We start from the raw sequence: 17,269 nt of genomic DNA, 5'->3' as shown, positions 1-17,269 counted from the left end.
GGAATCAAAAGTTCATTTCTCCCCTCCACTACACTGAGGAGTTACCAAAACAGCTACAGCATGAGGGGAACCTTACTTAACTCCTAGGGGCCTGTTTCAACGATGAAATGAAGACAATACCTCATCAAATTCTTGGAGTCTTAAGAGAATGCTGGGCACAAGACTCTTCGAAGCTAATAAACACTTACTGAATGGTAACTGTAATTATTAGTTTGCCCATCTAATTAAGATCCAAATGTCCAGTTATTAAAAAGAGTGGCACAGAGGTGGAAGGGAAGCTCCCGCCCTAAAGGACAAGGATAAAAGTGCATGGACTTCAAGCAGGTAACTCTCAGGATCTCTACGGAGCCAAAGGCCACACCCCACCTCACTCTTTCCCCAGTGAGGTCAGATCATCCCTCTGTTTTGCATAACTGTGCAGGCACCAGGAAAGTCAGTCTCCCACTCCACACTCCACAAAGTAATGATTCATCCCAGAAGGGGGCCTGGCAGAGGCAAGGCCTCTTGCCAGACTTAACACATAATCAGGTCCCCAATGGTACCACCAGAGACTAGCAGCCTGCTCTTTAAGGACTCCCCCATCCCGGTCTCCAGGAGCTAGAAACACCTCACATTTTGTTCCTGTACAGACTTGGGAGAAACTCAACTGGGTTATGTTTTTTCACAACATAAAGGAAAAGTCCTCAGTGGTCAGACAATCACAAAAGTCCCTCTGTCAGCTGTCGGTGGCACAGTGTTTTGCCAGGCAGTATGTCAGTTCTAACGACAAACAGCCTAAGGCTGGACACAGGCCCACTTCATCTTCACATCACCATGGCTGCTGAGGACAAGTCCTACTGCTTGTCAGTCAGGCCCGAGAGTCTGACCACATCCCCCACGAAAAAGACAATCACTCAGCAATAGTTGTGCAGCTCTTTTCCATTACCATTTAGTGGGCAGGAAACAGTTTTCCCCCAGCATAAGCTCCCAATTCGCCTTGTAAGGTTAAAAGGCTTTCAAACGTGGTTCCTCTGAAAGCCAATAGCCAAAAGTGGTGGTTTCATGGTAGCCCCTGGCTTGTCAAAGAGCAGTCCTGGGTCCCGGGCAGCCAGACTTCTACCACAGCCTGTCTCCTAACTTATCACCACCGTAATTCTAACCCTCAACCAGACTTTGGGATCCTTCCACCAACTGTCCCCATAGGCACCATCATGAATGCCTGGAAACACTTTAGCTTGGAAAACCCCATTCAATCCAGGCACCATTCACTCACTCCCTGCCCCCTCCCCAAGTCAGTCAATCCTTTCGGATCCCTGATTCCAATCTACGAATGGGTCACTTAACAAATGCCTGCCAGATCACATTTAATTCTACCTCCCTCTAGAATACAAATCCCATTCACCACAATGTAATGTTCGCTTTCTTCTTCCAAACTGTTCACAGTCAAAGTGCAGCAGAACGCTTGGAAGCCAGAGCACCCAGCTCAAAAAAAAAAAGGGGGGGGGTCCTTCTCTGAGACCTGATTGCAAAGGGGTTTTTCAACTCAAGTGTTCCATCGTCTGGTCCATTTATTTAGCAATGTCTCATTCTCACGTGATTCCTAGGCCCAAACATTCTTGGAAACTGCTTATATCACACAGAATTACAACGGTGAACATTTTTTTTGTCTCCTACCTATCCAAATCAGTATCCACGAGTCTCACACACACAGGGACTCAGGGCACAAACACACAAAATGTTGAAAACTCTTTTGTTAAAAAAAAAAAAGAAAGAAAGAAACTTTCATCGTATTTAACAAAGTTAACACCACAAGTACCTAGAACTCGGGGGAGACACAACTTGTTGCAACAGCAAATACCCGGCCGCCGCAACTCGAACAAAGCACAACAAATAAGCTCCAGAAAAACCCACAGGGCCCTGGGACAAGACGCTGTGTGTTTGTAATTAACTCTCCAACGAACTCTCATCAACCACCCTCTCCGACTCTCTTCCCGGCCCCAGCACCCTCCAGGGCTCCCGTTCCCAATCTGCTTTCCATTCCAGCCCCGCCCCCTTCCCCTTCCCTCTCCTGGGGCTGGGAATCAATCCCATCCCGGGCAGGAAACGAGACCCAGGGCAGCCCCTCCGCCGTGGAAGAACAAAGGAGCTGAGCGCAGCTGCACGCGCGGGGAACCCCACCGGGTCCTAGGCCCTCTCCCCCTCTGCCGCCGCCGGAGCACGCCGCACCTGAACCCCACGACCCGGGACGCCCCATTGTTCTCCCTCCGCTCTGCTTCCCAGAGGAAGCGTCCCGGTGTCCCTCCACAGAACCAGGAACCGGGAAACAGCTGGAGGCCAGGAGGATGGAGGAGGGGAGGGATGGGGGCAGAAGGAAAATCGGGTTCCACTGAGCCCGTAGGTACGAGGGGAACCGGGCAAAGTAAGAGCAACTTAAGTTTCCAAATCCTTCCGTTCCCTCCCGCGCGCCCCGAGCCACTGCAGCGTGGCGCTCGCCCTTCACGACCTCCGGCGCGCGCGGGCTGCCGTCCCCCGAGGGGAACCGCAGGACCCGCCACCCCGCCGGTGCTCGCGGGCCGCGGCAGGGCCAGGGCCCCGCGGCACAAAGGCGCGGCGCGGACCGAGCGGGAAGGGGACCGAGGGGAGCGCGCGCTACCTCGCCCGGCGCTGGCTCCCCGGGCGCCACTCCACCTCCACGACGTCCAGAAAGCGGCTTCGGGGACGCGGGTCCGGCCGGGGGTGGCGGGAGCTTCACGCGGCGGCGGCGGCGGCGGCGTGTGGCCCAGGCGATCTCGCGTCGCTGCGCTCGTCTGCGCGCCCCGGGTTCCCGCAGCACCTCCGCGCCCCGCCGAGGCTCCGAGCACGCCGGGCGCCGCGAGCTGGGGCTGCTGCGGGCGGCGCCGGCCACGCCCCTCTCCCGGGGGCGGAGGGCCGGCCGAGGAGCGGGGGCGGCGACCTCGCAGCCCGGGATTCGCCCCTCGGCGCACGCGGCACCCGGAGCCGCCGCCCCCCGAGCGAGCCGAGCCCAGCCTCACCTCCGCCGGCCGCACAGCGCCCCCCGGTGAGCGCCCCGACGGCACCCGCCGAGGGACCGAGAGGAAGACCGGGGGCGGCGTGGGGGGAAGAGGAGGCCGACCCGGGCCTCGGTACTGGGGGGGGGGGGTCCCCGCTTCTCCGGCGTGGGCCAGCTGGAAGCCAGCCCCGGGGTGGAGAAGGGGCAGCGCACACCCGCGAAGAGTGGAGAAGATCCCCAATATTGTCCCTTCCCCTCAATTAAAAAAACAGTGCGGATGCCGAAAGCAGGCTGAGTGACACCGGGCGCGTCCATTCTCCAGACCTTTAAGTGTCTATTCGCCTAGTTCACCTGACTGCCCTTGGCCACACCACTGGGTTGTAGAGAAATGGTAGCTGGAGGAAGACCATCTGCCCCTACGTATGGGGCGGTGCTGTGTTAGACCGCGCATTCGCGGGTGTGGCTCATGATCAGTGCCGGGGTCTACCATCACACAGCCCCCAGTGCCGGGCCCAGAGAATCAGGACCCAGCGCCTTACCCCAGCTGCCCTCTTGCCACAGTCTAGAAGGTGTGAGAACCAGCCCCTTGACCCAGGCCTGGTTTCCTCATCCTAAAGGAGGGAAGGTTGCTCATCCAAACTTACTCACTGGGCGAGGTGAGGATTACTTGGCTGAGGTGTTAAAAAGCGCCCTAGACACACCGTAATTATTACTCACGAGCCTAACTACTTTATCCTATAATGAAATAAATGGCCATAAATGGGGCCGGGTTTAAATGCACTGACCTATATCTGGAAGCTGTCGCTAAAATGAGATGAACCAAAAGAATTCAGACCATATATAGAAACTCTGTTCCCACGAACCTCAGAACTGTAGGCCCTGGGGTTTGTCAAATGCCACCAACAGAGTTTGGAAAGGGGGGACGGGGAGACCATGCTTGGTGATGCACCTGCCTCCGAAAGACCCCATCACCTCACTGGGGCCTCCACCAACCTCCCTGCAGACCTGCAGTCCAGCCTGAGAAGGCGCTATGCCGACCCATTTTTGGGTACCAGGGACCACTTTTATTTAAGCTTCACGATAAGGGCCTGCAAGGTAAGTTACTGCATTCTGTTCTACAGACCCAGAAAAACAACAGAGGGGTCTTGTTACTAATAAGTGGGTATGGCATTTTGAAAACATGTCCACCGAGCCAGTGCTGAGCCTGTCACTGAGGAGAGGTGTATCATTGCTCTCCTCCTGAGTACAGGCTAAGAGAATGCCATTGAGATGAGGTTCCCAAACTCTTGGGAGCATCTGGGTCATGAAAGATGCATCTTGGGGCAGTTTCCCTTGGAGCCCTGTTGTGGCTGTTCAGGCAGATGGTGGCAGTTAAGAAGCCTGTACCGATGCCAGACATATCAAAGCCAGTATCAATGCTACAAGCTATGGTGCTCAGGCCTTGACAACCTAGTAGAAGGAAGACCTGGAGCTCCTAGCTTTCATGACAGACAGCTGACAGCCCTGTGTGATCTGCCAGCATGCTTTAGACCCACATATCCACTTTGCCCCTGTGATAATTTCATTTCCACAGGGTCTGCTTATAGCAAGCAGCTTGGCAGGAACCATGTCTCTGACCTCTGCTGGCCAGTCTAGCTTTTCAAAAATAGCCAAAATGCAGATGTTGGGTTCCCAAATACAAAATGTAAACAAGCATTTGGAAGAATGGAAGAATTCTATAACCTTTTGATCCTGGAAGGTGGCCAGGTTTTCAGTAAAGAATAGGTTTGAGACAAGCATGTGTTCCACAGGACTGTTAAAGAGTAGTATCCTAAGAAGGTTTGGGGATCTGACCTGAAAGAAGGAATGAGGAGGCTAAGAATGTGGCTCAGTGGTAGAGTGCTTGCCTTGAATTCATGAAGCCCTGGGTTTGATTTCTCAGTACCACATAAACAGAAAAACCTGGAAGTGGCACTGTGGCTCAAGTGGTAAAATGTTAGCCTTGAGCAAAAGAAGCTCAGGGACAGTGCCTAGGCCCTGAGTTCAAGCCCCAGGACAGAAGAAGAAATAAGAGGAGGAGGAGGAGGAAGAAGAAGAAGAAGAAGAGAAGGGAGGAGGAGGGAGGAAGAAGGGAAGAGGAAGAAAAAGAGATGAGGAACCATAGTTCTGCTTCTGGCAAATTGAGGCTTTCTCTATGTTGTTCAGTTATTTAAAAAAAAAAAACTGGCAAACATATTCCAATATACCCTGGATATTAACTAAGAAAAAAAAGTTTCTAGAGCAGAGTTATGATTCTCTATCATTAACCTAGTGTTCATAAATTTCAAATCTCAAGTACTGAATACATACCATGAGGTTTTAAAATACCTCTGCCTTCTTGGCTGCTCTTTTCAAAAGTCAATCAACAGCTTTTGACTTTACAAATAGAAGATTAAAGCTGTTCTAATGATTGTGAAAGGTAGATAAATCCATCAACTACAAAGCCATTTTTTTTACCTTCTCAGTCTTTTTGGAGGAAATTGAATTTATGAAAAAGCAGAAAGGCTATTATTAAAGGTTTACAGTGAAAAACATAAATTATCAAATTACAAGAGCAAAAAAATATAAGAAGTTTGCTTTACTTCAATAAAACACACAATGACTTAAACTGAAACACTTGAAATCCTGCCATCCTCATGAAAAAGAATAGAAATAAAAGTAGTGCCAGAGGAAAATTAACAACTAAGCATGCAGGATTATTTTTACTTGGTTGTTTTTACTTAAATCCCTTGTAAAATTTGCTTAAAGAGTTCAACAATGGGGAAAAAACCAACAACAATACACAACAAAGTAATATGACTTGCTACCACCTCACTTGAGTGTTAGCAAGTACAGGGGTGAGCTATCTAGCTAATTCTGCATGGTCTCCTGTGGGTAGCTGATTTTGCAATTTGGGCCAAAAGGCATCCTCTCCCCTCAGGTATTTTACATCTAGCCCTAAACTACTGTTTTTGTCACATTTTCTTCCTCCTGTAAGCACTAAATGCTTACTTTTCACCTACTTACCCTGGAGGAATAACCTGGGTGCTCACCTGTTCCTGACGTCATCCTGAATTGGTGCCTGCTGTTTTTCACCATGGTAACATCCTGATGCTGCATCTCAGTCCCTATTAATTTTTCCCAGCTATGGAATCATTCCACTCAGGTTCTTGTAAATGTTTGACCTCTCAAGCTAGTTAGGAGACTGGTAGGGGAGACCAGCCAATCAGTTTGAAAATAACAAGCAATAAGAACAATCTTAGGGCTGGGAAGGTGGCTCAGTGGTAGAGCGCTTGCCTTGCATGCATGAGGACCTGGGTTCAATTCCTCAGCACTACATAAGCAAAAAGAAAAAAGCTGTGGCTCAAGTGGTAGAGCGCTAGCCTTGAGCTGAAGAGCTGAGGGACAGCTCCCAGGCCCAGAGTTCAGGCCCCACGACTGGACCAAAAAAAAAAAAAAAAAGAACAATCTTGCCAGGCACCAGTGGCTCACACCTCTAATCCTAGCTACTCAGGAGGCTGAGATCTGAGGATCTCGGTTCAAAGCCAGCCCAGGCAGGAAAGTCCTTGAGATTCTTATCTCCAATAAAACCACTAGAAAACTGGAAGTGGTGCTGTTGCTCAATCAACCTTGAGCTGATGAGCGCAGGGACAGACCCCAGGCCCAGAGTTCAAGCCCCACAACCTACAAAAAGAAGAAGAAGAAGAACACTCTTATTCATACCCCCCAAACAATCACCTACTCCAGGAAAAAAATAAATAAATCTTGGTATTACTGGATCCTAGCGAATATTATTCCTAATGCTTCACTGGCCTGTTAAGTCATGAAACCTTCACCTGTTCAATGATAGCATTATTATCCTATTTTAGAGGTGATGAACCTGAATTGGAAATGTCCTTACTTGCCTGAAGTTACACAGTAAATAACAACAAAACCTGGATGGAAAGCCAATCACTATAGAGCTCAGCCTTGTCCCTCGTGGCTTCTTTCTTCTTACCTGAATATGTGATATCTGTATGCATGCCTGTATATTTCGATTTAGGTCTAGAGACAGAAATACATACAGATATACATATAAAATGGATAGATATAACTATATATCAGTTTAGAATAGTCTTCCACATAAAGTAAGCACTGTGTAATTTTAGTTTCATGCAAAAGAAAACCTCTTATATATTTATAGTGCTGTGACAGAAAGTGCCTAATGTTTAAAGTATTATTTGAAATTCTGATTAGATATTATTTTTTAAACATATCTTCCTATAGCATAATCTACCTCAGGGACTCAGCAGTAAGAACATGACTAGCTAAGTATTTAAAAAGCTGTAAATGTGGGCTAGGAAGGTGGCTCAGTGGTAGAATGCTTGCCTTGAATGCATGAGGCTCTGGGTTCGAATCCTCAGCACCACATAAACAGAAAAAGCCGGAAGTGGGGCAGAGGCTCAAGTGATAGAGTGCTAGTCTACAGCTGAAGAGCTGAGGGACAGCGCCCAGGCCCAGAGTTCAGGCCCCACGACCGACCAAAAAAAAGCTGTAAATGGCTAGGTGCCTTTGGCTCATGTCTATAACCTAGGTACTCAGGAGGCTGAGATCTGAGGATCATGAGGCAAGAATGTCCTTGAGACTCTTATCTCGAACAAACCACCAAAAAGCCTGACATGAAGCTGTGGGTCAAGTGGTAGAGTTCTTGCCTTGAGTGACAAAAACTCAGGGGCAGTGTCCAGGCCCTGAGTTCAAGCCCAGGACTCGCACCAAAAAAAACCAAAAACAAACATCAAGCTGTCAATGATAAGAATATTAGAGGGTAAAAAGACTGAGGACCTTCTCCTCCCCACCCCACAGAATAAAATCACTAAAGCTTTCTGGTAATAAAAATCATTCAATGAGCTCACAAATCTGGTTCCTAGTGAGTATTAGATTATTTGAAAATCAAAATGACTACTTTTTATAAAAATATAGCAATGCAATTGAGGAGTTAAATCAGCCAGTAGAACTTAAAGCATGTTGCTTTTTTTTTTTTTTAAACAAAATCCATTTGTCTAGGTTCAGATTACTGTGAGCTTCAAATAAATTATAGACTCATAGTCAGAAAATTTAAATTGCCTGAATTTCCCCTTGACATTTTATAATTTAACATTTTGTCATTTTTAACTAGTAAAAGAATTATCTATTTTTAAAATAAATTTCCTCTCAAGCTGTGGCATGAGGTTGTCCTATCCTGGCAAAACCTTGCTACGGGACATTCAATCAATCTGAAAAACGACTAGACTTTTCTCCAGTCTTTTGAAAAAAATCATCTTTATTTTTCCAGTGATAACTGGGGAGTTTTCCATCATGTTGCTGAGATCTGAGGAGAACTGTAGGGAAAAGCAAATATGGTAAAGGGAAAAGATATTGGCTGTCTATCCCAAATGAAGAGTAATTTGACAAACACAGGAAGTAATACTCAGTGCCAGCTTTACTCCCTAAACCTGAATGAACATTCACTTGAATCCCATGATGTAGGCATTAGAGGTGTCAGAATAGAAAAATGCTGATAAAAATATGATTGTGTAAGTTGGGTGCCAGTGACTCAAGCCTGTAATCCTGACTACTCAGGAGACTAAGATCTGAGGATCAGGGTTTAAAGCCACCCAGGGCTGAAAAGTCCCCATAAGACTTTTCTCTACAATTAATCATTTAAAAACCAGAAGTAGAACTGTGGGTCAAGTGGTAGAGCACTAGCCTTGAGAACAAAGAAACTCAGGGACAGCACCCAGCCCCTGAGTTCAAGCCCCACAACCACCACCAACAACAACAACAAAAAAATAGTGTAACTCATAGTAACAACAACAAAAAAAGAACCCACTAAAAAGAACCCACTAGCATATAGCCCAGATTTAGTGACTACTGACCACATCCACCAAATGTAAATTGGCAATAAAGTGATGATGAATAACAAGCTCGCTTACCATTTCAGTAACATTCTTAATCTTGACCTCAGCACAAGATGAGAAGCAGTGGGATTTCTGTCTCTTGGGCTCACTTTTATGTCTCCAAGAGCCTTGGGACACACAAGATACTCAATACATATTGTTGAATCAATTAACTAACTTTACACACTATTATTATTTTAGGTCAATTGAATTAGCTAACAATCTTAGTCAAGATTTTCAGATTTATCTTCCGACAACTGAAATGAATTTTCCAGAGAAGAATTAGAACAAACACAGAGTTTGCTGATAGAGTCATGTCCTGAGCCACTTAAACTTTGAATAAAGCTGGAAGAGAACTTGAAAGAGAAAAGTACCAAAATTCTGCCTGACTCATGCAGAGGAAGAATTAGGCCACCTGGGCCAGAGCATTAACAAATGATCCAACTCCCCAAAACAACCATGGCCTTTACTGAGAAGCTGCATAACCTTCTTTCCTAGGAGACACGAACTGAAATATCCTGTTGCTCCAGAAATCCACTCATGTCATAATGACTATAAGACGGGAACTGCCCCCTATGCTGAGCTCCAACCCTATCCATCCCAACCCCCATGTCAGTGATGGCAGTGAGAATATTACAAGTTTTCCCCATATCTGGAATCTAAGTCCAGCGTGATTTTGACACAGTTCATATGCTCAAACATCTCCCCCTCCCTTAGGGACTTTAGGTCTGTAAATTGCTTCAAAAATTATTGCTATCTTTGATGTTTCCTCATACTTATCGCTATTCTCTGAAGGGTCTTTTCAGGATCCCCAGAGACTGTTTCTTAACCCACCATTTTGTTCAATTGGAAAGCATATTTTATTACTTTAGAGTATGCCACATGAATCTTTATTAGCTAAAGTCAACTGTCTCTATACAGGATTTAGCCTAGCAGGGGGAAACTAATCTTAGTGCCAAAATATTCCTGGTGTGTTGGATCACTTAGTTGGCGGTATAATTGCTCTAGTACCCTAACCTCAGTACTGAGAAAATTTCTTTCATGCTAGTGCCTTGTGATCAGGCATCACTGAGGCAGAACAAAGTATTGAAGTAGATGATAGTATCTCTATGTCAACAAGCCTAGTCATCCCTTAGTATCCATGGGAGATTGGTTCTAGGACATACTCATGGATACCCAAATACATAGATGTTTAGTTCTGCGATATAAATGATGTATACTAGGGATAACATTGATCAAGATATGTTGTTTTAATAATAATCTGACTTGTGGAATTGAAATCCCTTTGTACAACCATTTAAATTTCTTGTTAAAAAATAATAATCATGGTGCAAGCCGGCACCAGTGGCTCATGCCTATAATCCTAGCTACTCAGGAGGCTGAAATCTGAAGATTACAGTTTGAAGCCAGCCCAGGCAGGAAATTCTGTGAGACTTTTATCTCCAATGAACCACCAGAAAACCAAAAGTGGAGTTATAGCTCTAAGTGGTAGATCACTAGTCTTGAGCAGAAAAGCTCAGCACCTAGGCCCTGAGTTCAAGCCCCACAACTGACTACTACTGCTACTACTACTATTACTACTACTGCTAATAATAATAATGATAATGGCACAGACTTTGTCATAGCATAACATTGAACACACTGTGAATGCTGTGTACATAGGTGTTAAAGTATATTGTTAGGGAATAATAATGGGGGGAAAAGAGTCCGTAAAAGACTCTTGGGTAGGCCGGGCGCTGGTGGCTCACGCCTGTAATCCTAGCTACTCAGGAGGCTGAGATCTGAGGATCGCGGTTCAAAGCCAGCCCGGGCAGGAGAGACTGTGAGACTCCTATCTCCAATAAAACCACCAGAAAACCGGAAGTGGCGCTGTAGCTCAAGTGGTAGAGCGCTCGCCTTGAGCTGAAGAGCTGAGGGACAGCGCCCAGGCCCAGAGTTCAAGCCCCACGGCCGACAAAAAAAAAAAAAAAAAAAAAAAAAGACTCTTGGGTAGAACAGATGAAATATTTTTCCTGAATATCTTCAATTCATTTGACTTAATCCCAAAATGATAGAATCTGCCTATTTTGTGGATTAATTATATGCACTGATTGTCTACTAGATCCTGTCCCAAGGACACAATGGTGACTGACCATCACTGTCAGTATCTGTGACCTCTAGGGTAGCTTCAGGTCTTTGGCACTTTGATGTGCCTTTTCCTCTCTATCAGCCTCCTGGTCCCCTGGCAACATGGGCCTTGCTGCTGCTGTTGCAGGATTCTCCAGGCCTCAGCAGCCTACCCACCTCTTCATACACTGTCCCAAACATCTAAGGTCAGTCATGTGCACAGTGGACCCCAGGAGTAATAGTACCATCCAGGGTTCCAATCCTGAATGAGATTAGAAGGCTATTTTGATGTTCCTGCTTTCAAACTTTGGAATATCACGTTTCACATATCCAAAACGTAATGATGAAGATGATAAATCATTTTCCTACTCAATAAAGTAAAATATCACATTAACCTCTTGTGATATCTTCCAAATATTGCCCATCACCCCCTACCATCATGGGCTTTGAGCTTTCAACCCGTAGTTACTTATTTTTCATGCTAATCATAATATTCAAATTCTTGTAATAATAATCACATATTATTTATAATCAGGAAAAATAATAAAGTTATATTTTACCTTGGATAAAATTCATGTCTTATACATTTTTTATTGTTGTGCTTTTCTCAATTGGCTCTATTAAAAATAAATATTGCGGGCTGGGAAGGTGACTCAGTGGTAGAGCGCTTGCCTTGCATGCATGAGGCCCTGGGTTCGATTCCTCAGCACCACATAAGCAGGGAAAAAAAACCCGGAAGTGGTGCTATGGCTCAAGTGGTAGAGCGCTAGCCTTGAGCTGAAGAGCTGGGGACAGCGCCCAGGCCCAGAGTTCAGGCCCCATGACCTGACCCCCCCAAAATAAATAAATAGATATTGCTCCTGTATTTTTTCTTTTTTCTTTTTCTTTTTCTTTTCTTTTTTTTTTTTTTTTGCCAATCCTGGGGCTTGAATTCAGGGCCTGGGCACTGTCCTTGAGTTGCTTTTGTTCAAGGCTAGCACTCCAGTTGAGCCATTCTGGCTTTTTCTGTTTGTGTGGTACTGAGGAATCAATCATGGCTTCATTCATGCTGGGCAAGCACTCTACCACTAAGCCACCTTCCCAGCCCCTACTCCTGTATTTTTTCTAATACCTTTCCTTCAGTACTTGATGATCTTTTCCAGTAGAATAAATCTGATAATCAGTTCATGCAGAATGAGTGTTGTACTTAGGACTCAGGAAGAACACTGCTTCCAGTGCAGGTCCTTGTATTTCTTTATTACATCAGTTTCTAGAAGAGATCCCTCTCTTTCATAAAGCCTTGTGCCCACAAGCAATGGGCACAAGAACGTGGGAGGCTTGAGTGGTTAGGAGGGTAAGTCTTTCCCTCCTATGCCTGTTGGTTAGCTATTCTAACCAGCTGAAAACAGAATTAGGGCTGTTCAAGCCCCATCTACAGAGGATGATCTGTCTAAGGTCCTTGGGCTAGGTGGATAGGTTTGCTTTAATGTATGTAAAGAAGAGAATCAAGTCATGATTTCAGGGAGATCAGATAGAGAAGGGAGGGTGGTACATGTATCTGGTAGAGCCTCAGCAATACCTGGTTTATTACCTACTTGTGGGGACTTATATGTTGTATTATGAGCCTGTTTGTATCTTCAAAAGTACATGTGTTGAAACCCTAATCCCAGTGTGATAGTGTCAAGAGCTGAAGCCTTTGGGAGCTCATTAGGTTTTAGATGGGGTCATGAAGCGGGAGTCCTCACATCAGGAGTAGTGTCCTTCTAAGAAGAGAAAGACTCTGTACATTGCATCTGAAGATACAATGAGAAGGCATCAGTCTACAGCCTAGGAAATGCACTTATCAGACACTATGTCTCCCAAAACCTTCATCTTAGACTTCTCAGCTTCCAAAGCCATCCAAAATACTTGTTATTTAAGCCACTCCATATATGGTATTTTCATTATAGAAGTTCAGGCTAATGTATATGGAATCTTCAATTTCCACTGACTGAGCTGTTTTCTATTGTAACCCCCAGAGATCTGCCTTATTTCCATTGAATAGTTTGTCCTTAACTCTGCTTTTGAAATCAGCTCTGGAACTTAAAGACTCAGTCCCTCTCAACCACTGCACAGAATGTTGAGGTGAACTTTATATTAGTGACACTCATGAGCGTTAGAGCCTGTTAAAGATTTGGGGAAAGGATGTGTTATATCACACTTTAAATATGTTTTGGGGGAAAATTGTCTTTACCATGTAATATAACTGAGTAAAGTTAGAAAAAGTCTGCTTGATGAGTAAAAGTAGTTGGAAATTTGAGCTGTGATCCTCTGGGGGAAGGGACTCTCTAGCTGACCAGAATTTTGAGGTAACAAGTTGATCTTAAGCTCTACTTCCCACCAGTCAAGAGTTTAAAACTTGTATTTGATGTCTGCTTTTCTTTCTCATTTCCTTTCACATCTCAACCCTTTGCTCCTAAAACCACATTGAATGATTCCCCCAATCTTCTCAGAAATCTTTTTCCCTCCCTCCCTTCCTCCCTCTATCCCTCCCTCCCTCCCTCCATCCCTTCCTTCCTTCCTTCCTTTCTTCCTTCCTTCCTTCCTTCCTTCCTTCCTTCCTTCCTCCCTCCCTCCCTCCCTCCCTCCCTCCCTCCCTTCCTTCCTTCCTCCTTCCCTCCCTCCCTCCCTCCCTCCCTCCCTCCCTCCCTCCCTCCCTCCCTTCCTTCCTTCCTTCCTTCCTTCCTTCCTTCCTTCCTTCCTTCCTTCCTTCCTTGAGAGAGACAAGGTTTTACTATGTCGCTCAGCCTAAACTGGAACTCATTATCCTCTACCTCTGTTTCCTAAGTGCTAGAACTGTAAACATGCCCTTCTCTCAGTGTTCCTGCACTTGCCAGATCTTTGAGGCCGTTTTGGGTTCTAGGACCATCTAACTCCTCTGCCACATGACATCTTACTGCCTCTTCAAACCTCCCTGCTTCATTGGTTTCTGTTTGTCAACCTTATTTTCCTCTTGCTGCTTTGGCTGTTTTCTTCAATATTAATTAACATTCCTGTCTCTTCCACCTCAAAGGCTAGTGATCCCTTAGGTTCTGTTTTCAACCCTTCTTTTTATTTCATTCATACACACGGCTTCAACTGCTGATGACCCCCAACTTTTTATCTCTTAGCTCAGGTTCCATGTATTCAAATGCATACCATACATCAACCTCAAACTCAGTGTCTTCACAGCAGAAACTCACAGGTACCAAGGACACAATATGGGAAAAGAAACAATCTTCTTCACCCAGGCCTAGTCCCACTCCTTGTCCTTTATTCCTCATCATGGTGAATGTCACCATGATCAGTGCAGTCATCCAAGCCCAAGTAAATGTCATTCTATTCCCCATCAGTCATCTACTAAAATTCATCTCTCTGAAGTTCTACCTCTTAGCTGTCCCAGAGATCCCTGCTCCTTCCATCACACCTGCCTTCTTTTGCTAAAACCTTGGACTTTAGAAAATCCTGCTAGTGGGCTGGCACACAAGTGACCTGTGAACCTCTCCAGCTCATCTCCCACCAGGGCTCCATCAGGGATTTTGCACTAAATTATTCTTTTAGGACTCCCTTCCTTCCTTCCTTCCTTCCTCCCTCCCTCTCTCCCTTTCTTTCCTTCCTTCCTTCCTTCCTTCCTTTCTTCCTTCCTTCCTTCCTTCCTTCCTTCCTTCTTCCCTCCCTCCCTCCCTTTCTTCTTTTCTTCCTTTTTTCCTTGCCTTTACATGTGCTCTGTTAACTTCATGGAATAATTCTCATGTATACTCCTCTTACCCTCTGGGCAAGAGAAAATATTTTTCACTCAGGTAAACATTTCCTCTGAAAATATCTCCTGACCCTTAACACAATAAAGGAGTACTTCTTCACTGTTTCAAATATATACTGTGCTTCTATCATACAGTATATCACACCACAATCAAATTTCCTATTCAATTGTCAGTCTCTATCACTATAACAACACAATCTAGGGAAGAATCATATTTTTATTTTCCTAATTCCTATGTTTAACATAATGTCTGGAATGTGGTAAGTTCTACATAATGGGTGTTTCTTCCTTCCTTCCTTCCTTCCTTCCTTCCTTCCTTCCTTCCTTCCTTCCTTCCTTCCTTTCTTTCTTTCTTTCCTTTCTTTCTTTCTTTCTTTCTTTCTGTACAGAGAAGTTACAATTACATGGGCAAGATAATGAATACATTTCTTATCAAGCATTGTAGCCTCCTCCTTTGTTTCTTTCTTTTTTTTCCAGTTGTGGGGCTTGAACTCTGGGCCTGGGCGCTGTCCCTCAGCTCTTCAGCTTAAGTCTAGCGCTCTACCACTTAAGCCACAGGGCCACTTCCTGTTTTCTGAGTGGTTTATTGGAAATAAGAGTCTCATGGTCTTTCCTGCTCAGGCTGGCTTTGAACTATGATTCTCAGATCTCAGCCTCCTGAGTAGCTAGGATTACAGGTGTGAGCCACTGGCACCCAGATGGTTTCTTCCCCTCCCCCCCCCCCCCAAGTCGTGAGGCCTGAACTCTGGGCCTGGGCGCTGTCCCTCAGCTCTTCAGTTCAAGGCTAGTGCTCTACCACTTGAGCCACAGCGCCACTTCCAGCTTTTTCTACTTATGTGGTGCTGAGGAATCGAACCCAGGGCTTCATGCATGCAAGGCAAGAACTCTACCACTGAGCCACCTCCCCAGCCTCTGTAGTTTCTTATATTTATGAATGAGATGCAGGCTTTTCCATTACTTTTCTTTATAGTTCCTACACAGCTCCTATCACTCCGTTCTGAAAGAGTACATCTTTTTATATGAAGCCTCAATAATTTTTTTCATATAATGGCCTGTTCCAAAAAGCTAAAATAGAACAAATAGCTACAATTATTAAAATGAAGCCAGTTTTCAAATTTTAAACCCTCTGAATTGACATCTCCTATCTGATACACATACTCAGACTTGGATGCTAGAAAACACTCATTTCTGCAGAAATAGGTACACTTGGCTGATGCCACTTACATGATTGTTATTCGTGCTCTACTTCAGATCCAAGACACATGTTTGAAGTTTGTATCCCCTAGTGTTTCTGCCCAAGTCAATCCATAAGTATTTTTAATCTCTGAGCTTTCAAGCTCAAAAGGATTTATTGGGCCACTTTACTTGTTTCTTGCTTACATGAGATTGAAAGATCACAATGGCTCAGAATCAATTACATTTCATTTTTACAGTACTCGTTTCACAGCCAAGCACTTCTTAGAGTAATGAACAGGAGGCCAGGCCCTGACAAGCCACAGCAAAGGCCAAAAGAATGAATAAAATTAGTCACCCTAGAACACAAATGCAGAGGTGGGCTAGGCAGTATTAGCTGTGACTTGATTAGAATATACATGTTACTCTAGGCCGAAGGCAATCCCACAAGGGAAGTGAGGGGTCATGGGTCTTCTACCACAGGAAAGTAACATACATATACATTTGACAGCAACACTCCATAAATCTCTTCACCAGTCCCAGAACTTTATCTCATGTTGTGCCAGTAATAAAGAGAAACATCTCAAAGGAAATTGCTGTTTCCTATGCAGGAACTTTTAATATCATTGTAACATCATTGTAGAGAAATCCTTTAACACAAATAAAACATAGAACTAGCTGCTTCAGGATGGATCCAAAGTATCTGACAAACACAAGATATATGATAGCTTTTATAGTTTGAAGTCAAATTTATCACGTAAAGGGAAGTGAAGCCTGAGAGAGAGCGTGGGAAGGAGTATCACATTGCCCAAAAAGAAATGAACTCATTACCTGATTTGTGTGACTGTAATACCTTGGTACATCACCTTCATAATAACAATTTAATTTTTTTTAAAAAAGGAGGTGAAGCTGAACACAGTTGCTCAGCTACTCCACAGGCTTAGATCAGTAAGATAATAATTTCAGACCAGCCTGGGAAAAAGTTAGTCCTTCATCTCAACAAAATAAGCCAGGAAGTGTGATACATACCTGTCATCTCAGCTACATGGGCAGGCTGTAGGTAGGAGGATCATGATCTAAGTGAAGCCCTACCTGAAAACACAAAAACAAAACATGAAAAAGCAGAAAAGGGATGTGGTTTAAATAGTCAATAGCCTGTTGGGGAAGCTCAAGGAATGAGAGAAAGAGGGAGAAAAGGAAGAGAAGAGAATGAGAAGAAAAAGAAGGACAAACACAGAAAAATTAAGACGATTCATATATGACCAAAAACCATATGGAATGAATTTGGAAGTTTTGTTTTTGTTTTATGTTGTTTGTCTGAGACTGAGACTC

The 17,269-nt window shown here is 44.8% G+C and overlaps 1 protein-coding gene across 4 annotated transcripts in view; it reads right to left on the bottom strand.

Moving 5' to 3' along the window:
- Myo1b (myosin IB) overlaps window positions 1-17,019 on the bottom strand; it is a 187,147-nt gene extending 170,128 nt beyond the window's left edge. Inside the window, exon 1 of one of the 4 annotated variants that reach the window (XM_069995684.1) lies at window positions 16,967-17,019. The gene's annotated coding sequence lies outside the window, so the exon portion shown is untranslated. Of the gene's footprint in view, window positions 1-2,632; window positions 2,826-16,966 lie in introns of those variants that run through there. The other 3 variants (XM_069995686.1, XM_069995687.1, XM_069995685.1) reach the window with 3 other exon arrangements.
- Window positions 17,020-17,269: the final 250 nt, after the last annotated feature.

This window comes from Dipodomys merriami, unplaced genomic scaffold (assembly GCF_024711535.1).
Source record: "Dipodomys merriami isolate MVZ:Mamm:240054 unplaced genomic scaffold, mDipMer1.0.p SCAF_49, whole genome shotgun sequence".
NCBI classification, from domain to species: domain Eukaryota; kingdom Metazoa; phylum Chordata; class Mammalia; order Rodentia; family Heteromyidae; genus Dipodomys; species Dipodomys merriami.
This window is presented reverse-complemented; position numbering and strand designations above follow the sequence as displayed.